The sequence below is a fragment of the Dromiciops gliroides genome, chromosome 2, assembly GCF_019393635.1.
Source record: "Dromiciops gliroides isolate mDroGli1 chromosome 2, mDroGli1.pri, whole genome shotgun sequence".
Lineage (NCBI taxonomy): Eukaryota > Metazoa > Chordata > Mammalia > Microbiotheria > Microbiotheriidae > Dromiciops > Dromiciops gliroides.
In genome coordinates, this window is record NC_057862.1 from 39,267,609 (window position 1) to 39,292,527 (window position 24,919).

Genomic DNA, 24,919 nt, shown 5'->3' on the forward strand with positions numbered 1-24,919 from the left:
TGGATTGTGTTCCTTGGCGTCTAGCAGATGGTGCTCATACCCTGTCCTAAGGGAGCAGCTCTTTGACATGAGGTGAAGGACACACTAGTCACTGTCTCATACAAGAGGAGAACAGAAATTGCACTTCTAGGCCAGAGTTCACCTGCTTTCTGCAGTCTTTTTTGCAGCCATAGCCATCGAAAGGTTTGTTTCCCTTTGCACCTTAGTCCTACCTCTCCCTCCTCAATTCTTATTTAAGGTACCACTGACATCTGTCTCTTTCAGCACCTGGGAGGTATGTCTTTTGCTCTTGTCAGGACTTATTGTCAGGTCTAAGGTCAGGGTGGGGAGGATTCCCTTCTGTTGCTATTGTTGCCCCCCCACCCCCACCCTCCTGTTTCCATTCTCCTCAAAATCTGAATAGAGTAATTAATTTTGCCTACAGATGCTTCACTCTTAGGAAACAGAGAATACTGGGCTTGAAGTGAGGGATACTGATTTCAAATTTTACCTATGACACTCACTGGGTATGTGATCTTGTTCGAATCACTTAATCTCAGTATGCTTCAAGCAGCTTTCTTGGATTTAGCTAGAAAACTCCTTTTGGTTGTGTTATTATTGCTGGAGACAATATTCATATTGAGAATTTACAATGCCAACAAAAAATCTCAGCTCCAATGCCTATTTCCTTTTCACTCTGTCTTTGAGCAGCTTTTGTGCAAGAAAAAATATTTTCAATATCCATCATACTTGCGTCTCACTGCTTCAACATTATAATGCCCAATAACAAAATCCGCCTATTCCTTAACCATACTGCTCTTAGAAATCTAATTCTTAGCGTTCATCTTCATGCAATTTCTACTTCCCTGATAGAATATTAAGAATGAACAAATTTCCAAACTTTTTCAGCCTCAAAGTTGACCCTATCCAAGATTCAGTCCCAGTCATATACTTCTATTTCAGAAGGACCTTGCTAACCTCCTTGACATAGATACATATGTGCAATATATGTCTCAAACATGCAGAATTCCCTTAGTAACACATCTTCACTTTGATCAATCAAATAGCATTTATTAAACACATACTATGTGTCAGGCACTGTGCTAAATGACTTTATTCATGAATTTGTCAAAATTTACATTCATACATTTATAGATTTCTTTATCTAAATTCAAATAATCTCATTTCGGTCTATAGCCTTTTAGGGGCAATATGGAATATGAATAAATGAAACAAAGAAATGGAAGAGAGAGAAAGTAAAAAATAAAGGAAGGAAGGAAGGAAGGAAGGAAGGAAAGAAAGAAAGAAAGAAAGAAAGAAAGAAAGAAAGAAAGAAAGAAAGAAAGAAAGAAAGAAAGAAAGAAAAAACATAAAAGAAAAAAGACAAAAAATTGATGAGGGAAAGAAAAATAAAAATAAAAAATATTTAACTGCTTGCTATGTGCCAAGTGCTATAGACAGAAACCCAAAAGTGATATGGCCCTTACTTTTGAGCAGCTTGGCAAAGTGAATGTAAGTCTAGACCTAGAGTCAAAAAGATGTGAGTTGAAATCTGACCTCACACAATTACTTGCTGATCAACCCTGGGCAAGCCAATTAATCCCTGATTGCCTCAGTTTCCTCTTCTGTAAAATAGGGACAATAATAGTACTTACCTCCTAGGGTTGTTGTGAGCATAAAATAAGTTATTTGTAAAGTGTCTGGCACATGATAAGTACTATGTAAATGTTAATTATTATTATTAATAAAACCAGCAGTGAGACCCACTCTATTAGAATGGTGGTGCTTCCTTCCTTTCTTCCTCCATTCCTCCCTCCCTTCCTCCTTCCCTTCCTTCCTTCTTCCTTTTGGTCTTTGGAGACACAGGTAATATGAAAGGAGACTTAGAATAATTAATTGTCACATGCTTTCCAATAGCAATAACAGTATTGTTGCAATTACTGTTCTCAGAGCATGAGGTGGAAAAGGCAGGCAAGCAGTGGAAAGTCAGATGGCAAGTTCCCTGGGTAGGGCTTGATTTCCTAGTGGATGGTTGGATGGGATTTGAAACAGGGCCCCGGGGCTGGCTAGATATTTTGAGCTAAGTGGATTTGTTCTTACCCACCAATCTGGACAGCATAACACTAGGGCAGAGTTCCATGTAATACTAGCCATTGTGTCAAACAGAATGATCTTTTATTGACTTTAACTTTACCTCTTTCAGACTCCTAGGAATGTTCACTTGTGAGAGCATTCCAGGATTTGGTGACCCTTGTCTGTATGATCTTTATATACAGCATGCAAGAGTCTATAGACTTTAATCTGGCTTTTTCTTGATATCATCTCTCTTGATGGAAGATATGGAATCTTTCCTTTCATTCAAGCAAATCTATCCCTTGATGTCTTTTAATTCCTCTTTTTTTATTTGTTTGTTTCTTTCTTTCTTTCGTTGAAAGGCATTACCAGACCTGAACACAGTATCCCCGGAGCAGGGCAAAGTTCAAGGGGACCTTCTTGTTTAGTTTATAATATTTTCCTGATGATACCTAGGGCTTCTTTGTTGACGACGATTGTAAAGACCTTTGTGAGACACTGTGGGCTGCCTTCTGGGCACAGTGACTCACTCCCAGGACTCTGGGGCATGACGTTCTGAGCTTATCCTTGTGGGCATGGAGTTTAAATGACTTTCCCCTCAGAGCATTGACCATCTTGAAACAGATTCACCATGAATTTATCTACTCACAGGATCCTTCTAGAAAGATCTTAGTAATATTTCTCTCATCAGCCGCCCCTCAGAGAGAAGGTGAGGGTAGGGATTAAAATGATGATGATGGTGGTGGTGGTGGTGGTGGTGGTGATGATGATGATAGGAGCAGAGGGCCAAGGTTGTTATGTATCCAACTCTGCAACTTACTACATATGTAACTTTTCAGGGCCTCACTTTCCTCACCTACAAAAGAAGTGACTTAGAATAACCTCTCAGGTTTCTGTCAGAATTAACCTTCGGGGAGCAGCTAGGTGGCACAGTGGATAGATCACCGGCCCTGGAGTCAGAAGTACCTGAGTTCAAATCCGGCCTCAGACACTGAATACTTCCTAGCTGTGTGACTCTGGGCAAGTCACTTAACCCCAATTGCCTCACTAAAAAAAAAAAAAAAAAAAAAAAAAGAATTAACCTTTGGCCACTCCATGACCTATGTAACATGCAGAGGTCAGCCTGTAGACTTATGAGAGCTGCCAATCAGATAGCCTCTAAGGTCCTTTCCAGCTTTATATATCAAAGGTCTAGGAAGAAGGAAAGCTGCATTTGTTACTTCCTGTCCAGGAGAACTGGGTGACATTTACAAAATGACAGATATTGAACACTCTAAGGCTGAGTAATTCCTTGAACTATATTGGGAAGGCAGAACTAGCATGGAGATATTCAGAGCATCATGGCCCTGGTTAGACTCAGCAGAGAAACAATAGAATACTAGAGCTGGAAGGGACTTTAGATCCCCCCTCCCCCACCAGGCTCTCCCTAGAGAGGAGAACCTGCTGATTTAATACAGGGTAAGTAAATGCAAAATCAAAATTTAAATCCAAGACTTTTGACTCCAGATTGAGTGCTCTTATCTGTCATTATGCCATGCTGTTAAAATGATGTAGGAAAATACATCCTGGATTTGGAGTCAGGGGATCAGGGTTCAAATTTCAATCCTTCCCCTTAGTAGGTACAACCTCAGGCAATTCCCTCTTCTCTCTGAGCCTTAGTTTCCTTATTTGTCAAAAGAGTGGCTTAGACCAGATTGCCTCTCTGGTCTTGGGAAGCTCCAACGTTTGGCTAGCCCATGATCTAGCTAACATGAAGAGTTCAGTTTCCTGTCTGAATTGTGTGTGTGTGTGTGTCCATGATGCACTAGGCTTTGTGTGATGGCACTACCATTTCAGATTCAGACTGGATTTTACCTGATATTTGCCATCGGCTTATCTTCTGGGGACCTGAAAGAATAGCCTTAGATAATTCTTCCTAAATACTAATGCTTTGCCAGTGTGAATTTGGTGTGTGATCAGTGTTCGATCAGAATAACGTTCACCTCTGGTTTCCAGCTGTCTCTTCTCCCATTTGTCCTGAGTCCATTGCCATGCCATTCTTTCCGGTTCTTTGGCAGGTGTTTCTGAGTGTTAAAAAGACACTCGACTTCCACATCCTTTTAGGTTCCCCAGTTGGGTTAGAATACCCAGAACTTTCCTTCAGAGGAATGATACCATTGATTATGCCATGGCTATCCTCACTGTATTATAGGTTAAATGTTGCCTGTTAAGTAAGACACTGGCATTTATCTTGGGGATCTTCTGGGACTGGCTCTCTAAACAACTTACTCCTGACATTTGGAGAAAATGCGATGTGGTAATGCCACCTATGAAGAATGCCTTTCAAATGTGACCATAGGATTTAGAGCGAGAAAGGACCAAAGAAATTCTTCCATCCAGACCCTTTATTTCATAGCCAAGGAAATGGAGGGTCAGAGAGATCTGGCGATTTACCCAAGGTCACACAGCAAGTCTGTTCTTCTGAATTCAAATTCAGTATTCTTTTCACCGGACATGTTGCTTTCCTGGGGTCTCTTCTTAAGCAATGCTAAAAGGGAAATCACTGTTTTTCTTTCCTGGTCATCAAGAGCTGTTTATCTCACCTTGCTGTGCACATAGGCACTTTCATAGACACAAACACGTGTACACATACACACACACAGAATTGTTGGAAAAGAAATCATCCAGAATGCTGAGTGACGAAACTAGATAGCCTCTTTCTGCAGGGTGGGGTGTGTGTGTGTGTGTGTGTGTGTGTGTGTGTGTGTGTGTGTACTCTCTTCCTTTGCCCAGTTACTGTTAGGGAAAGGAGAAAGGAAAGCAGGCCAGGGAGGGGGCAGTCTCTGCTTCAGTCCCCAGTGTGGCAAGCTGAGCAGGCTTGTGTGGGAGTGTTTCCTTTCTCCACTGGGTGGTCGGAAGGGCTGTGTGAGCTAAAAGGAAGCCATCTTAGCACATCTGCGGAATGCACCTTATCAATATAATGACGACTGTCAAAACACTCAGCAGGCGAGCAGGTGTTTTTCCTCTTAAAATGTTAAGAAACAAGTCACAGACATCTCATGCGTGCCTTGCCTGGCCTGGGGCTTTGTGTGTGTGGGGGTGTGGGATGTGTCCTCCCATGCTGCTGCCTGAAGGGTGTGCCCTGTGACTAGAGAGAGAGGAAGAGGACGGCAGTCTGATTCATTCATTCGTAATCAGAGGGGGTGAAGTGACATCCTGGAAAGGAGAGGCTGGGATAAGCACCAGTGATGTCAGCCTCAGGCATGGGAAAGCCTGTTGGGCCTGTGAGAGCACTGATGTGGGGGTGGGCTGGGGAGGGGATAGGAAGCCAGGGCAGCTCTTATTTGAAGTGGAGTCACTGAGAAAGGGGAGATGGGTTTGTCCTCGATCAATAGAAGTATCGACTGAAAGAGAAAGAAGGGAATTGCATGTCATCTACTCCAGCCCCCTGATTTAATACATGATGGCATTCTAGCCTTATGTAAGAAGCCTCCCCCCCACTTGTATCATTTCTCTGGACATTACCTCCAATTTATCATATGTGTGTGTATATGTGTATGTATGTATGAATGTATATATGTATGCATGTGCGTGCATGTTTGCATGTGTATCTATGTATGTGTATAGGTATCTATGTGTGTGTATATATGCATATACACATACATATATATTATATATGGGTTGTATACACATGTATATATACACACAATACATGTATATGTATACAAGCATATATACACCTGTATATGAATATACATATACATGTATTTATGTGTATGTGTGTGTATATATCTATATAGCTATTTATCTAGTAGGTACCTTGTATTTATACATTGTGTCCCCAATTAGAATGAGTTGCTTGAAGGCAGAGATTCTTTCTTTCTTTCTTTCTTTCTTTCTTTCTTTCTTTCTTTCTTTCTTTCTTTCTTTCTTTCTTTCTTTCTTTCTTTCTTTCTTTCTTTCTTTCTTTCTTTCTTTCTAGCTTCAGAACTTAGAGCTATGTCTTACTGACTGACTTTCTAACTAAGACCTAATTCAGTGAATGGCAAAGCCTGGATTTGAGCCGACACCTTCTGAAACTTAATCAAAGGCCCTGCATATTACTATGCTTTCCTCTCTAGGAACAATATGTCACTTCTATGGGTCCAAGGTTAGTTATTAGGTGACACAGTATATAATGTTAGAATCCAGAGATCTGAGTATAAATATGGTCTCAGACACTTACTAGGTATGTGCCACCAGGCAAGTTATTTAACCCTGTTTGCCTCAGTTTCATTATCTATAAAATGAGCTGGAGAAGGAAATAACAAATCAGTCCAGTAACTTTGCCAAGAAAACCCCAAAGGAGGATGCAAATGAAAATATTTCTTCATCATCATCATATCAATGGCAACATTATCATCATCAACAAGAACGTGCTCCTCAGGGCGTTTGTACCTTGCAAGTGAGAATGGCAGAAAGCAGAGCTATAAAAAACATTTTCATGACCAAGGCTATCACCACTCACCATGCTTGGCTGGATATCTTGAATTTGCTAATGGAGAAGCAAAGTCAAGGAGGGTCTCACCTAGGTGCTGATTCCCAGGGGACGAAGCATGACATTAATTCATTTCTCATTTGATGTTTTTTGTTTTTTTGTTTTGTGCGGGGCAATGAGGGTTAAGTGACTTGCCCAAGGTCACACAGCCAGTAAGTGTCAAGTGCAGATTTGAACTCAGGTCCTTCTGAATCCAGGGCCAGTGCTCTATTCACTGCACCATCTAGCTGCCCTAATTTCTCACCTTAACTAATTATTCTTACTAACTAGGTGTTATATGTTGTTTCAACCCCATTGACAGTTTCCAAGTGCTATCAATGCCCTATAAATTAAGCATCTTTGGTGAAAGATCTGGTTAACCTGCCCAGTTATGGCTTTATCTGAATGAGAACTTGGCCATGGATCAACTGGAGAGTGGAATAACCCTCTAAGAGGGGATGGTTTAGAGCTGACACAAGGTGGCTCAGGTCTCCATTATGAAAAGATTATGGGAGCATAAACCAATTCATTTGGGTGAAGGGAATTCACCTCCCTTGGGAGGATCTTGGGAACCAAGATTCCAATATGGTCTCCCTCTCTCCTTCTTTGCATTTTATCCTTTCTTCACTATTCCATCTCTTGACTTTCCATTTGATTTCACCATATTCTTCTCCCTCAGTCTACCTCCTTTTCTCTGAGTGAAAGACCACTCTATTCTAGTTAGATTAGTCACCCTGCTCTCTTTAGTCACCTCTCTTTATCCATGATGTCCTTTCATTTCTACCCACGAAAAGCCTACCCATCCTTCAAGGCTCAGCTCCCATGGTACCTCCTTTGTGAATGGGCCGTGAAATAGAAATGAATAGAACAAAAGTTCACCAACTTGGGGGTAATACCCTCCTTCTCAAAGACTCAGTATGAGGTTCCAAACCAGCTGCTATTCATTGGAACACACAGAGCATCATCACAAGTTCATAGGAGAGCAGGAAGGGACCTTAGAGGTCATGTTGGGTCCATCCCCTCATTTTACAAATGAGGAAATGGACGCCCAGATTAAGCGATTTCCCAAGGTCAAGTTGGCAAGGAACAGAGATGGATTTGAACCCAAGTCCTCTGTCTTGACCAGTATTCTCCCAGCTGTGCCAAAGGATTACAACAGCAAAGAAACCAAACTAAATGGAGGCCAGATAGAAATATCAGGTGGCCTATTCTCATACGCAAAGCTAAAGCCGGATCTTAGACATCATCTCATTTCACAGATAAGCAAACCGAAGCCAATAGAGAGGAAGTGCCGCATTGATAGGTAAAAAGCTATTAAATAAGCCACAGGACAGGAATAACAACCCAGCTCTTTTGACACCAAACCCAGGACTTTCTTCATTATCCCTGATTCTTCCCAACCTCTAACATCAGGGAGAAGAAGGCAAAGGACCAAAGCACCTGGTGAGATCCAGGAATTCATGGCAGATAAGCACTTATCTCCTCATTCCATCCATAGGGCAGAAATAGCCTGGCGAGGTTTGGCTCTCTGGATTCCAATATCCACAGCAACTTCTCTCTGTCTCTTTCTCTGTGTCTCCCTCTCTCTCTCTGTCTCCTGTCTCCTTCTCTGTCTCTCTCTATCTGTGTCTCTCTTTGTCTCCTTCTCTTTCTCTCTCTCTCTCTCTCTCTCTCTCTCTCTCTCTCTCTCTCTCAAGCAAGGGCTGAGCAGGAGCCCACAGTGTCAGAATGAACCAACTGTGCAACATGGCAACCAAAAACAAGTAAACAAACAGATATTATCTTAGTCTGCATTAAAAGTACAGGGAGGGAGATAGAGGAAAGGAGGAGATAATCCATGTGTCTACATTCCTGATAAGAACAAATTGGGTTTATTGTATTTAGTTGCAGGATTAACATTTGAGAAAAGCCATTGAAAACCTGGTCCAGATCCAGAAGACAGTAACCAGAATGATAAGGGAAATGGTGACCATGTCCTATAAGCATCTATTGAAGAAAATGAGGAATTTTCTTTGAGAAAATTAGTAATAGAGGAATTTGGTACAGACAAAGGAAGATTTAATTGGAAATTTATAGCTAGCCTCAAGTGTGTGTGGGACTGTCAGGAAGAGGCATTAGACTATTTTTGTTTGACTCCAGAGGGCAGAACTAAAATCATTAGGGGGGAGTCACAGAAAGGCAAGTGTGTGTGTGTGTGTGTATGTGTGTGAATGCCTTAATAATTAGAGCTGTCCAAAAGTAGGATCGTCTGCCTCAGGCAGTAGTGGATTTCCCCTAATCAAAAAAAGAATGAATGCCCCCATGTGGTGGTCTTAGGCAAAGGGGTTCCTGTATCCATATAAGTTGTGTGATGTGGCTTCAGGGATTCCTTCTAATGCCAAGATTCCGTAGAAACACTGCAGTGCAGCACACAGGCTTAGTTAACAAGAAGGGTGATGCAGAGAAGCACATTGTTACACAATTTAGCATCAGAAACTTTCTCTCAAACCAGGAAAGCATTTTACATACACACACACACACACACGCACACCTTAACACATAAACACATACACGTGAGTTACCCCATTTCTCATCTTCTCAGAGCTTTCCCGTCATAGCACAGACACCTTAAATAAAGTTATAGCCTTGTCATTTATGAAACAAGATGCAAGGACACAGTGGCTGGTACAACTTCCTTGACCTGCTTTGAGAAACATGGGAAGGAAACAAGTGCTTTGGTCCAGCGGGGTGAGCCTCAGATATTCCTCATCCATTTCCTGTGGCTGTATTCTGCTGATTTATCCTGGCAATGTTTCTCCTCTATTGGAGACAGTAGGGAGATGCATATTTATATGTTTCCAGCCATCAGCCCAGGATCTCAGATTCTCCTGTCCTTGGTGTCGCTTTAATTAACACAGTCCTATGTGCCTGGTGACAAAATTAGGTTGCAGGGTGGCAGGAGTTTAAAACCCAAAAGGGAGGGACACATTTCTGTGAGCCAGGTTTTTTTTTTTTTTTTCATGGTCTCTATTGCTAACCTTGGCAATCCATTAATAACCTCTTTGTTAAGGGGGAGGGGAACTGGAAGTAGGGGAGTTGGTGAAAATTAGGGCAGCAAACCATCTTAAACCACATCTGCATAAGTAATAGAGGTAGTTTGTTACATTGATGCTAGGCGAGAGTATGTGTCCCTGACCAGATGTGGTCGGTCCAGACTCAGTGATGCCTGTGCCAACTTTATGATATGTTTGATTTAGGTAAAGAGGATGGAACCTTCTGGGACTGGCCTGTTATTAAACACCATCTGCAGTTTTCACTTTAATTAATATTGTAAGGATTAAAGTCCCTTGCTTTCACTAGCACATTAACCCTTTAGGCTTGTGGAAAGGTAGGCAGGAGTGCTAACTTCACATAGGCATCTTCAATTCAACATTTCCAAAACAGAATTCATTAACTTTTCCCCTGAACCCATTCCTCTTCCAAATCCTTTATTACTATCTAGGCTACTATTATTGTTTAATTGATTAATCATGCCCTACTCTTAGTGACTCTATTTATATTGTTATATTTTTCTTGGCAGAGATACTGGAGTGGTTTGCCATTTCCTTCTGTATTTCATTTTCCAGATGAGGAAACTGAGGCAAACAGGGTTAAGTGACTTATCCAGGGTCACACAGCTAGAAAGTCTCTGAAGCAGATTTGAGCTTGGCTCCTTCTGACTACAGGATCAGCAATCTATCCACCCCACCACCTAGCTGCCCAATCTAGGCTATTACCATCCTCCCAAACACCCAGACTCACACCTTCAGTGCCATCTGCAACTCTTCATTCTTATCTCGTTGGTTGCCAAATCTTACAATTCCTTCATCCACAAAATTTCTCATATATATCCCATTCTCTCCACACACAGAGCCATCACCCAAGCTCAGAGTCTTGTCACCTTTTTTTCTGAACTATTGCAATAATTTCCTAATTGTTCTCCCTCTTTCAAGCCTCCAATCCATCTTCTACTCAGCTGGTCATAACACTAGTGCTCCCTACCCCCACTCTATTCAACAAATTCTGGTGGCTTTTATTCCCTCCAAAATTATTTTATTTGGTATTTAAAACCCTTTACAATCTGACTCATTTCAAATCATCCAGTATTCTTACACATTAGCTAGAACAGCCCACGACTGGTCCTCACATAGGACTTTTCGTTCCCTGTCTGGGGACCTTTGTACTAACTATTGCCTTTGCCTGGGAGGTTTGACCTTCTACATCCCACCCCTTGGAATCTCTGGCTTCCGTTAAGAATCACCCTAAACCCTACCATCCCAAATGGCCTTTCTTGTCTTCCTAGCCACCCATAAATCTTAACTCATCTATCTACTCTCCATCTATGTTGTATTTCCTGATTAATGTACATGTCATCTTCCCCATTAGAATATTAGCTCCTTGAGACCAAGGATTATGTTTCTGTTGGTTTGGTTTTTGCTTTTGCTTTGTAACCCTGGTGCTCAAAGCAGGGCCTGCCTCATGGTAAGAACTTAATAAATAAACAAGGCAACTAGGTGGTATAGTACATAAAATATGGATCTTAAAGTCAGGAAGATCTCAGTTCAAATCCTTCCACAGAACCTTACCAGCTATGTGACCCTGGACAAATCACTTAACCTATCTCAACCTTAGTTTCCTCATGATTACAAGTTAGGGAGACATCCCCATCATATATCTGACACCTGCCCCTTGGCAGAAGAGGATCTTAAGAAGGCAGAAGGCAGATTTATGATGGGGATGTCTCCCTAGCCTATAATCACCAATGCAAACATCTTCTATAAAGGCTACATAACTTCCTCATATAATATGCAAACACAACGAAATATTATGCAATAATAAATGCTAAATGCACTAGAAAGATAAAGTGAAATGTGCTACATGACACTGAAATAATTATGTTGCAGTACTGGAAGAATAGCTGAAGGCAGATTTCAGGATAAAGGGGGAGCCAAGTTGGATATTAAATCTGACAGCAAAGAGAGCGACAGAGAGACAGACAGAGAAACAGAGACAGAGAGATGGAGACAGAAACACAGAAAGACAGAGAGACAGAGAAAAAGAGACACAGAGAGAGACAGACAGACAGATATAAACAAAAATATATATGTATGAATATCTATATATCTATACACACACATATATGTGTGTATATGTATATACACACATATATAGAGGAGCAGAAATATAATATAACCAAAAATGTAGATAAAAATATTTTCTTGTCTTTTTACCTAACATGATACCAAATTCATAATAGGTCATAGTGTTAAAAGGAAATTCTTTTTGCTCTAGCTATCACCATGATTAATGAGGCAAATCAGGAAAAAGAGAATTAAAAGGAATTTACTAAAAAATATGTTAAGGTAGGGGCACCTAGGTGGTGCACTGGTTAAAGCACCGGCCCTGGATTCAGGAGGACCTGAGTTCAAATCTGGCCTTAGACACTTGACACTAGCTGTGTGACCCTCGGCAAGTCACTGAACTCTCATTGTCCCACAAAAAGAAAAAGAAAAAAAAATATATATATATATACACACATACAAATATGTTAAAGTAGCGACACGTTGAAGGGTTAATCACTGAATCTCAGCTCCTCCTCACTTGCCAGTATGTGCAGGCTAACAGGTAGGGGGTGATGAATAGCTAGGGATACAAAAGCTGCAGCCTGGATGATAAATCCCTCAACACTGATAAGCAGAACTGGGAACAATGGGTCGCTGAATCAGCATGACTTTCAATAACAGATAGAAGGAAATCTTAGTAAGCATCTAATCCAACCCACTCATTATAGATTCAACTTAGCAATGCAGTGACTATATCACTGAACCTAGAGTCAGGAAGACCTGAGTTCAAATTTGACCTCAGATACTTCACTTTGTGACTTTGGGCAAGTCACTTAACCTCTGTCTCAATTTCCTCATCTGTAAAATGGAGTTGATTACATCTACCTCCCACAAAGATGTCACAAAGATAAAATTGTATGGTATTTCTAAAGCACTTTGAAAACCTTAAAACACTACATAAATGTTAGTTGTTGTTATTATTATTGTTATTGTTATTATTATTACTATTAAATAAACATTTGTTAAACTTTTGTATACTAAGTGCTAGGTGCTAAAGACTCAAGTACCTAGCTGAGTTCATTTAAGGATCTTAGCATTCTCCTGGTGGAGAATGGAATATAACAGGTACAAAGATAAGTTAATACAAAGTTTTGTTTTTTTATAGCATTTGGGGAGGCACCACCATTATCTAACCCCACTCCCCGCAAAGAAAGATTTATAGAGCACTAATTACTAGGGAGGAGATGTTAGGAAAGGCTTCATGTAGTAGAAGTTGCATATAGATCATTGCAGCTCAGACTTTAAATACCAGAAATACCAGAGCCTGGCTCATAGTAGGTACCTGTTAAATGCTTACTGATGCTTGGAAGGCAAGCATATTAAAAATGAGCTCCTGTAAGCCGCTGTCCTCTGCAAGAATCCTCTTTATCCACCTCTTCCCATTACCCCTCCACACACCCTTCAATAATCAATTGAGATCACATAACCTTTTCTTTCACATCTGTAGTGCCAAGCAGCTCATTACCACAAAAGGCAGCCTGTTCAGATTCCAGATATTCTTTGTTCCTTCCTTTCCTCCCTCCCCCCTTCCAGGATGTTCTAGTTTTTCCCCTTCTGTCTTCAGATATTATCTGTGTTTGGATATTTATGATGGCCAAGGAAGGCTGTTTTGGAAAAGTGCCCATGACAAGAACTTTTAGCTTTACCCTCTCCACCTTGATAAATCTGAGAGTATCAGGGAAGGAGGAGTAAGAATGCAGGAAGGGAAAATGGGAGGGCGGGTGCATGCAAATTTCTCAGGTCTTCATGGGAGTGTTCTGTCCAATGGTAAAAAAGGGACTGGGGTTGGGGGGAGCCTCTTGCCTAACTCCATGATTGCTAATGGAGGAGAATGACTAGAGTTGGGTATTAAGCAGCAGGGCGATGAACATTTCAGCAGAGGCCTCATTTTCTTGTAAACATTCTCAGAAATAAATAACAAAGGATCAGGGAGCCAGCAGAAGCAGCCGGGCCTGTCTTTAAATAAAACATGCTTTTGAACATGGCCACAAAATCCTGATTTGTCTTTAACTAGGCAGGTAGCTCCTTCTTTGGAAATCTCCTTCTCTGAGTCTGTTGAAAGCTTGTTTTGCAGCTATAAAGAAGAGTCATGTGTGGAGGGGCTTTGTTTTTCGGTTCTGGCCCTTCATCCCAGAACCCCATGGGGGGGAAGCTGCACACTTCCAAGAAGTCAGAGGACAACATAGCTATTTGTTCAGCTACATTTGAAGGGAAGCTAATTCACTTTGTTTCATTTGGGTGTATGTGCTTTGGGCCATGCTGGGTGACTTGGAGACAAGCTCCCTCACCGCCTCCTGCTTCCTAGGTGGCAAATCTGCCAGAGTCCTCTGTTGGCAAAGCTTTGGATATTTAGAACAACTGGATTTTAATTACTAGATGTTTGTGCTTTGTAAAACCTACCCTGCAGTTGTTGTGGGCTCCAGCAGGCATAATGAAACGGGATTTGAATTTTCAAGACAAACACACAGTTTGGAGTCCTCAAACAGTAACTTGAAGGGATAGGAAGGACTAAAAGATATAACTTTATTAGTCCCCATGGCCAATTTGGGGTATTCTTTTAAGAATCACTTCCCCAGTGATGATAAAGATGAAAACCATCCATTTCTTCAGGAACACTAAACCATTGTTGATGGAATTGTAAATTAGTTTGACCATTTTGGAAAATAATTGAGAATTATGGGGGAAATGTTACTAGCTATCTAATAATTTGGCCTAGTAACCTCACTATTGGACATATATTCTCCAACATATATAAAGGTCCCATATATACCAAAATATTTATAATAGTAATTGGTGTGGCGGAAAAGAAAGAAAAATGAAGCAAAGGGGATGACCATCAGTTGGGGCATAGCTGAGCATATCAGAGTAGCAGTAATAATATATTTTAAAATATATTTTACTAAAACTTTTGTTTTTATGTCATTTACATTTCCTTCTGTATTCTTCCTCTTTTTCCTTCCCAAAAGCAAACTCATGTCAAAGAAGAAAAGGAAAAACAGAACTAATCAATGCCAATCAACACATATAAAAACTGTGCTATTGTATACCTGTGGATCCTCACCTCTGCAAAGGAGTAGAGGTGAAGGGGGAGGTGCTCATTCACAGTTGTTAGGGGTCAAATTTGGCCTTTAAAATTTCTCAACATTCACTTTTAATTGGTTCATAGTTGAAAATAATATAATGTTCATCTACTTTAAGGAACAATTAATATGAAGAATTCAAGGAATCACAGGAGACTTGCATGAACTCATCCAAAGTAGAATAAGCAAATCATGGGTAACAATATACCAAATAATCTGTCAATAAGTATTTATTGAACAACAATTATGGGCAAGGATCTGGGTAAATAATTACAAAAAATGAAAGACTTCCTGACCTCAAAAAGCTTATATTCTTTTCTTTTCAGGGATCATATATATGCACATATATACATATATACACATATGTATGTATATGTGCATGTGTATATACACACATATGCACATGTATTTGTATATATCAGCTATTTATAAAATAAATATTTGGTATTCTAATGCATAGGTAAGAAGGTAAGAGAATAAGCATTTATTAAACACCTACTATGTGCAAGGAAGTCAAGTAAGCACTTTACAGATAATATAGCACTTGATCCTCACAACAACCTTATAAGGTAGGTACAATTACTATTATTGTTCATTTGTTTTTCTGTCATGTTTGACTCTCCATGGCCCTATTTTGGGTTTTCTTGGCAAAAATACTGGAGTGGTTTTCTATTTGCTTCTCCAGCTCATTTGACAGATGAAGAAACTGTTGAGTTTTGAGAGATCTGTAGGACACACTGATCTAGAGATGACCAAGTGAGAGTAGACACTGCCAAACTAGATTTTTATTGTTGTTTCTGCAAGTCAACAAGTATTTTCTAATAGCCCACTTTATCCAGCCTTCACACAGCTACTAGGAGGGGGATAGGTTATGGAAAATTTTGAATGTCCAATAGTATATTTTGCATTATTTCCAGGATTCCTTCCTCTTCTATTGTTGTTACCTCTACCTTCATCCAAGTATTTTGTATTTAATCCTGGAGGCAATACTGAGTATTGAGGTGACATGGTCAGACCAGTGCTTTAGGAAAATCACCTCAGTAGCTGTGTGAAGGCCGGATAAAGTGGGCTATTAGAAAATACTTGTTGACTTGCAGAAACAACAATAAAAATCACTAGAAGGCAGTTCATGTCAAATTAATTGCAAAGAACAATTGTGTTCCTAGAAAACAGATTAAACACAGGACACAGGTCTTCCCTCTCAAAAGAAAGGTGGAATATTAGGTTTGCCTGTACTGGCATGGGGAGAAAAAGGTCTGTTACATATGCATTAAGATGGAGTCACTTTATCAGATATTGTTGTTGCTATTGTGGTTTTCCTACCTGCTTTCCTTTGTTTCAAAGAGGAGAACCATGAGGATAGGAGAGTATTAGAGGGTAAAAATTGGTGTCATTGGAATGTAAAAAAATGAAAACTATACAACTTTTCATATTAAATGAAATTTAAAATAAAAATTACTCCCCAGTGCATGATTCAATCAAGCACTGAACAGGTGTATTGCACTTGAAACAGGCTGATATATGGACAGCCTAAAATTATAGCTCCTTGGCCCAGGTTTTCACTGACCCCTAAGAAGTCCAGCCCTGGAATTTGAGATGAAGTTAATGGAATGAATAACATTTGGCTTCAAAGGACATAAAACAGGAAAAAAAAATGCAATGCTGAGTCCCAATACTCTGTCTTCAGGCAATCTTATAGCCTTCCAGAATTGGCTCAGAAATTCTCATTGAATGAATATGAAATACAGGAAATGGGGTCTCAGTTTTACAGGTTCAAGATAAGAGATACTTTATCAAGGAACAATGGGGCAAGATGGAGAGTTTTATAAATTGATAATCACCATTCTTCTGGGACCTCACATAGAACTTTGTATTTCCTCTCCTATTCATTCTTTATTGGACATAGGATTTTATAGCCATATGTGTTTTTATTTTATACACTAATCAGACTGTAAACCTCAAGAAGGCAGGGTTGCTATCACACAATTTTTTCATTGCCCATTTTAGAACTACACCAGAGCCTAGCATAGTACTCTCTGAATTTTATCACTTAAATTTACTTTATTCATTGAATAACTCAATGAATATCATCACAATGTTAGATTCTCAGCTGTTCCAAAGGACATCCTCAGATGGTCATATGCTAACCCTCTGGACTTTAGTATACATATATATATATATATATATATATATATATATATATATATATATATATATATATATATATATATATATACACACCTCAGCTTATCTCCTTCTTCAATACTCTGAGCCTCAGTATTATCATCCATAAAACAGGTATAATAATAATTTCTCTGCTTGTTTCATGAGGTTCTTGAAATGATAAAAGAAAAAAAATGAGATAAAAGTACTTTTAATATTTAGTTTCCCGAGGGCTCAATAATCATCCCATTGTTTCAATGGGATTCCTTCAAATCTCTCAACATTTTTAGTCGACTTCACACATTCTCTTAATTACATTCATATTTATATATACAGTGCTTAGTTATATTCATGTATAGATAGGCACATATTTATAAATATTTTCTCATATATATTCTTGCATTCACTAATTGCTGCCCACACAGATATTGGTTTTATTCCTTCAAATGGTACAAAAACTTTGTCATTTCTACCACCACTCCCACTTCCCCCATTTTTTTTTCATTTTATATTTAGGAAGTCCAGTATTTGTTTTCTTTGTAATGTTTCCAGGATTCCCCTCTCCCTTTCTCTTGCTGATACTTCTACTCTCCTCCAAGTTTTATGACCTCAGGTCTGGATTCCTGCAATCACCTTCTAATGGCTAGTTTTTTAAATAACAACATACCCCTTTCTGTTTCATCTCTAATAGAGAAGCTGTTCCTATAGTGGATTAGTGTCAGTGTATCTACATTCAAATTTCTGCCCTACTCCTTACTACCTGTGTGAAGTTAACCAAGTTAATTTCCATTTGTTGAGTTACAGTTTCCTTAGCTATAAAATAAGGAGTATATGCGCGTGTATCTGCATTGGATGTATGCGCGTGCCTGTGGATGAAGAGGATGAGGATTTAGTTTTCTCTATTAGTTTTCTTCTGTCTCTATGTCTTCCTATTCGAAGCTTTTTAAAGGCAGGGACCATATCTCTTCTGTTCTTAGAAAATATCTTCCATAATGTTTATTCTACTTTGTACCTTGGTGTCCAATTTAAATTAAAGAAAGGAAGGATTTTCAGATCTATTTATCCAGCCTTGGTCTCTATCCTGACTACCAGTCTCGAATCACCAGTTACCTCTTGGACATTTTTAAAATTTTTTTTTAGTGAGGCAATTGGGGTTAAGTGACTTGCCCAGGGTCACACAGCTAGTAAGTGTTAAGTGTCTGAGGCCAAATTTGAGCTCAGGTCCTCCTGACTCCAGGGCTGGTGCTCTATCCACTGCACCACCTAGCTGCCCCACCTCTTGGACATTTTGAATTGAATAACATTTGGCCACATCAAACTCATCATGTTCACATTAGAACTTATTTCTCTGCCCCCATTAATCCTCCCATCTTCCTTGCACAAGAAAACATCACTACTCTGTAGCTTTTCCTTGACTATATCTCATCCCTGGAAAGTTCTTTTTTTTTTCTTCTGCTTCCTAGTTTCCTTCAAGAATCAGCTCCAATCCCGCTGTGTGTAAGACTCTCTTCCCCAACCCACTGCTTATGATTTCCCTTGAGATTAACTCCTTTTTATGCCATATCAATCTTCTACGTACATAATTGTTTTGCATATTGTCTCCCCATTTAGAAGTTGAGCAAGGACTCAAGGATTGTGTTTTTGCCTTTCTATATATCCATAGTCCCCAGCACGTAATAAATGCTCAATTGTTGCTTGTTGTTATTATTGTTGTTGTCAATGATGATGATGCTGGAAATAAAAGATGGTGGGAGGAAGGGAGAAAAGTAGAGGGGGAAAAGGAGTATGTGAGAAAATGAGAGATGAAAATGAAAATACTCTTGTGATACAGAAGATGATGCAATGCCTCAGAGACAAAGAAGGCAATTCCCCGACCACCCTTGGTGCTGCTGCTGTGATTTCCAGTTTAGTCAGATCTTTAATGGATCAGGAAACTCAGTCATTATATATTAGAAGTTAATGGTGCATACTGTTTTTATATTAATTCTCAGCAGCAAATATTTCATTCAGAATCACAAACTCCCAGAGCTGGAAGGGACTTTAAAGACCTTGGAGACCAAGATCCTCATCTTAAAGGTGAGAGAATTGTTACCTAAAAAAAGTCAAATGACTTATCCAAGGTCACACAGGTAAGAAATTACAAAGTGGGACTTCAAGTCCAGGTCTCCTAACTCTAAATTCAACACTGCTAATACCACACTGCTAATATTCTATGCTGGGAAACAGCTTTTCTCTTGCTTTGGGAGATATTACCACATGGCCACTGAAACAATAGATGCTAAAGTATATTCAGTATGGAAACTCATTCAAAGATGGAAGGGGGCTGGCTGACGCTGATGGAAGAAGCGAGAGGCTTGGCCTGATTCTGTATCATTCAATCAATCCATGAACTTTTATTAACGTTCTTCTATGTTCAAAGCACTTTGCTAACCATGGGGAATACAAAGAAAGACAAAAGATAATCCTGGCCTTTAAGGAGTTCAGAATCTAATGGGGAGAAAACATGGAATAACATGTAAATAGGTATACAACTACATATAAATTATAAACACACATATATGTACGTGTGCGTATATGTATGTGTGTGTGTGTGTACACACACTTATCCCTTTCACATTGCAACTCTCCCAATTGTGGTTTCAATGTATTGTGGGTTAGAATAAAAAATTTAATGGGAATTTGGGGGGGGGGTGGATTGTGGAAGTCACAGACAACATGCAAAGTGCAGCAGATGATACAGAAAAAGTTTAAAAACTCAGAAATGCATAAAATGTATGTATAGTATTGTATAATATCAGCATATTTTATCTTTTAATAATTTAAACACTCCATAAATAAAAAAAGAATAAGAAAAAAAATGAGACTTCTTCTCTGGTATGAAGGGAGGGCCAAAAATTTTTATGCAGATTTTCCAGATTGTAGGGGTGCTGTGCCCCTAACCCTGGTGATGGGGAAGGGATAACTACACACACACACACACACAATTGTGCATGTATAGAAAATAATCAAGAGATGGAAGACATTAGAGTTAAGAAAGTTGGGAAATGCATCCTCTAGAGAATTTTATCTTGGACTCCAAGGAAACCATGAAGTAGAGATTACAAGGGAGAGAATTCCATCCATGAGTCATAGCCAGTAAAAATGCCAAAAGTCAAGAGATGGAGCATCTTATTTAAGGAAAAAGTAGAGACCAGTGTCATTGAATTGAAAAGTACATGATGTGTGAGGGGTCATGTGGAGAGGTTAGTAAACAGGTAATAGGGAGCCATGGAAATATATTGGTCAGATCTGTGCTTTAAGTAAATTCCTTTCATGCTTGAGTAGATAATGGATTGTACTGGGGAGAAATATCTTGAGCATCTTTGGCTTTTATTTGGACCAAAATTTAAAAGATTCCTGGAGCTAAAGAAATTACATAAAAGAGACGACTGAATAAACCTTTATTTCCACCAATTAAATACTTTGGGGAGAGGGAGTCTGTTCCTTAGAAATCTTACCATTTGTCTTGTTTGAATCATGTAGATTAATTTTATCCTTCTTTGCAAACAGCCACAAGGATTTTTTTTTAACCTACCAATTGGATAGCCCTTTGTCTGCTCTCCTTATGGGTTAACCATAAAAAGTGGGATGCTTCATGAGGGAGTGAATTTCTTATCACTGAAATTCTTCAAAGGGAAGATGGATGATTAAATGTAATATTGTAAAGGATTCTCCTACTCATGTTCATGTAGATTTTTTTTAAAGCTGGGAGCCTATGATTTATACTTAATGGGCTAAAAGGGACATTTAAGATCGTCTAGTCAATATTTTTATAGAATAGGAAATAGAACCCAAGATAGGTTCTACATTAAATGAATTGTCCTTGGTCAAATGGAGCCTGGATTTGAATCCACATCTTCTGACCACTGATCCAGGTGTCTTATCCCAAAGACACATTGAAATCATTTGAAAATTAATCAATAAGCTTATAATGAGCATGTAATATATACCAGGCATGGTGCCAGGTGAGATGACCACATACATAAAAACAAAACAAAACAAAAACCAGTTCCTACTCTGAAGGAACTTACAATCTATTGAATTGTTTCAAACTCTGATAAGTAAACAGATGCTTTCTAGTTCAACCCCTAAATTTTACAGTTGAAGAATGTGAGGCTCAAAAATATAAAATGACTTACCCAAGATCACACAGTTAATTCCTTTAGTGCCAAAAATGGTGCTCTTTCTACTGTTCCTCAGTGCCTAACATTAACATCTGCGGAAATCAGGAAATTGGCCATGGAGCTTCTTCATTGGAGATTGGTACTGATTTGTACCAGAGCATACTTTTCAGAGTCAGACACTAAGGGAAAAAAAAAGAAAGAATGTCTGCACAAGAAGAATATTCTGCTAATTGGGAAATTATTTGTGGTCTCTCTTCATAACATATTCACATTAGGAGGGATAATTGGACCTCAATCTCCTATGTTTTTCAAGCTGTTAGACCTTTCTTTTCTCCTTAAGAAAGAGTAATAGGACTTTATGACTTAGATTTATAAGGAACATAATTACAGCATCTTACTAGTTGGTGAAACCTGTTTTACATATATTGAATATTGATTTCTTTCCTGTTACAAGTATATTTATCTCCATTGCTCATGTAACTACTTCCTTGACACACAAAGATGAGTTTACAAATAATCTGCATTGATTGATCTCATGATATAAACCCATCTATCTATTTTGTGGCAAATATATTTAGAAAATACTGAAATGGATTTATTGGGGATGGAGGAAAAGGGTGGAAAGGAAGAGTAGAATTATAGCAGTCCCTGTCCTTCTTTTACTATGCTTAGAGAAGGAACATTTTTTCCCCCTGGGGGGATGACTGTGGTAAAAGAGAAAACTAGGCCTAATTGCTTTTGGGAAATGAGAAAGCTTGCAGTGTTAAGTTGAAAGGGAGTGAAACAAGTTCATACAAACTTGGGATGTGGCATCCTGAGAAAAGTAATGGTGAGACATGCATGCAGTAACAGCAAGAAAACTGCTTTCATCTCATCAGCTCATCTCAACCCACTTCACTTACTTATTACATGTGTCATCTTGGACAAATTACTTAACCTCTTTGTGCCTCAATTTCTCCATCTGAAAAATGGTGGGGTGGAACCAGCTGATTTCTGAAAAAGAGACAGCATATGTCAGATGGATCTAACAATCTTGAACACCACCCTTGCCTCAGACAGCCAAATCCTTTTCCATTTGACTTGCAGAAGAAATTTCCTATCTGATTTGATTCTGCCTATTAGAATGTAAGCTCTTTAGAAAGCAGGAATTATCTTGCTTTTCAATTTGTCTACCCAGAGAAGAGCACAATATTTGCACCTGATTCATTTAATGAATTATTTCTCATTCATTCATTCATTCACTCATCTTCAGTAAAGAAAAGCAAGAGCATAAGAATTGTTTAGTTTTATTTATTTTATCTATTTGTTATTTAATGTTTTATATATGTATATATGTGCATATATACAAATATAAATATATGTGTGTATATTGTATATGTCTTTGTATATATACATATACATACATACATATATACAATTTATTGTCCCTCAACTGCAACTTCTTTTTAACCATATATCATGAACGGTATGAAAAGTAAATAAAGTAGACATGCAAAACAAAGGAAAAGATGAGTCAGAGATTGGGGTGGGGGTGAAGGAAATAAGAGAGAGACTTACAGATGAAGAATGATCCTAATGATTTATGACATATACCCCTTCATATTCACAACTATTAATGAGGCTTAATGGTGATATAAAAAAGATGTGAACCAGAATATAGATTTTACTAATGCAGATAAAGAATCTAGGTATTGTTTGCCCAACATGGCAGGCTCATCAGGGAGGCGTTCACTGTGGCATGGCTGTTGTTTAGAGATTAGATTTGAGAGAGGTGCCAGGCTGAGTTTATTGCTGTGGCTCAGGCTAGTGCTGGCTAATCTATAGATGAAAACACATGGGGAGAAGAAACAAGTCTCCTCCCCATCTTCCAAGAAACATTTCTGCACAATTATAGAGAGGCAAGCTGTTAGGGACTGAGAAAGAGGAATGGAGGAAGCTAAGATATGTAGCCTGAAGGCAAGTATGCAGAAGAAGCTTGTTGTACTTAAGTATTTGTTGCAATATACCAAGAAAGTAATGGCCTGGAAACCACAAACACTGGATATGCTAGCAAGGCTCAGGGAAACCTCTCCTCTGACCCACAGAAATGATGTAACCCAAGAGTAGCCAGGAAGCCAACCTCATGATTCCAAATGCAGGGAATGAAAAAGCCCTCCAAAGGCGCTCACAGGCAGTTATGTATGCATTTCCTACTGGAGGAAATGGCTGCAATTTAAAGCCTTTCAGGACTTGACTCAACTGTGTAATTCATCCTGATGTTTTCCATTCATCAGAAGCCTGGTGTTTGTTTGGATTAGCATGATAAAAAAATAACAAGGGTGGGAGGAAAAAGTAATAGGTTTTATCCCCTTACATCCCAGGAAAATGGCACCAGTCACAAACCTGAGGGGCCTTGGAAAGGCAAGAAATACTGTGCTTCAGTTAGACACAAAACAATGAATACTCAGAGAGCCAGCATTGTCCAATTCATTATTTCCTCATTTTTTTCCCTCCATCTATAATGCACAGAAATGGATGCTGATAGTAGGGTTGATGTATATAGAAGTGATGGATGAGACATCCTGGATGCTTGTACAAATGGAAAAGTATATGAGGAATGCTTTGAAAATCTTATGGTACTGTATGGGTCCCCAATATTGTTATAATACTTATTATTGTTATGAATTTATAAGAAAATAGATACGTACTTCAGGGTCTTTGGAGGCAATTTCTGTGGCTTCTACTATTGTGCCTCACAGTGCTTTATGCAATGCTGGGATGCAATACAGAGCTACAACTATGAATAAGTCCCTATAAGGTAGAAACTATTGATGGGAGATAGAGTGACAAAACACAGCTCAGTTCTTTGCACTGCATGGGAACATAATCTTCTGGATTTCCATGGTTAGGAATTGTGTGATTTCATCCCGTCTTGGTAGCCATATTGCTTCGTTGAACAAAATGTACTTTATGAGCTCAGCCATAACTAGATTGGGGGTAAATAGGGCTTTGATTTAAGATGCTGTGCTTTGTCCTAAGGGATGGGAGTGATTCCTCTCTCGACTTTAGATTCCATCCAAAGGTGACCATATTTTCATGTTCCTTTTCTAGATCTTGCATCATCCTGAAATGCCAGGCAGTTTAATTTCCCAGAAGTCACCCATTTCAGGACCAGTGGCTATGGTGTCCATCAAATAGGACTTACCTTTCCCCCAACCCACTAGATCAGATTTTCCACTCATATCAAGCAAGGACTTTTATCTTCACTGCTACCCTAGATGGCCCATTCACTTAGTCAAGTAAATTCAAACTCTCCAAGCCTCAGATTTTTTATCTATAAAATGTGGCAATTTTATTAGATGACTTCTAACATATCTTCTAAGTTTGATTCTAAAGTCTTTTGATCTTTTCACCCCCAGTGAAAATATTCCTAATTTGGTTCTATTCATCAACTCCTAGTATGTCATCTGAGTGTTGTGTTAGGTGCTATTGAGAACACTAGGGAAAGGCATGTCTACCCACAAAGAGCTTCCAATTCAATTGAGGAGACCTGGCATCCAGATAGGAACTGACCAATGAACAAGACAGTATCCTATGAATCAGCATTATCTCTGTATATAAAACACAAAAGATAGTCTAGATTCAGATATTTATTGGGCAATGAGATGAAGTGGTAAAGGATGAGAGTAACAAGAAATCCATTTTCATTGAGATCAGCAGGGAAAATAACAAGGTAAATTATAGGTAAGCCTTGGACAAGGTAAAAGAGATGAAGGATTGAAAAAGGTGTGCTGTTTACTTTCAGTTTTCCTTCGATATCTTAAACTATCTGTTTCCATTTGAGTT

At 39.0% G+C, this 24,919-nt stretch overlaps 1 protein-coding gene across 2 annotated transcripts in view; it reads left to right on the forward strand.

The window, feature by feature from the left end:
• Positions 1-24,919, forward strand: part of GRID1 (glutamate ionotropic receptor delta type subunit 1) — a 1,160,974-nt gene that overhangs the window by 1,053,544 nt on the left and 82,511 nt on the right. The gene's annotated exons all lie outside the window — the stretch shown is intronic.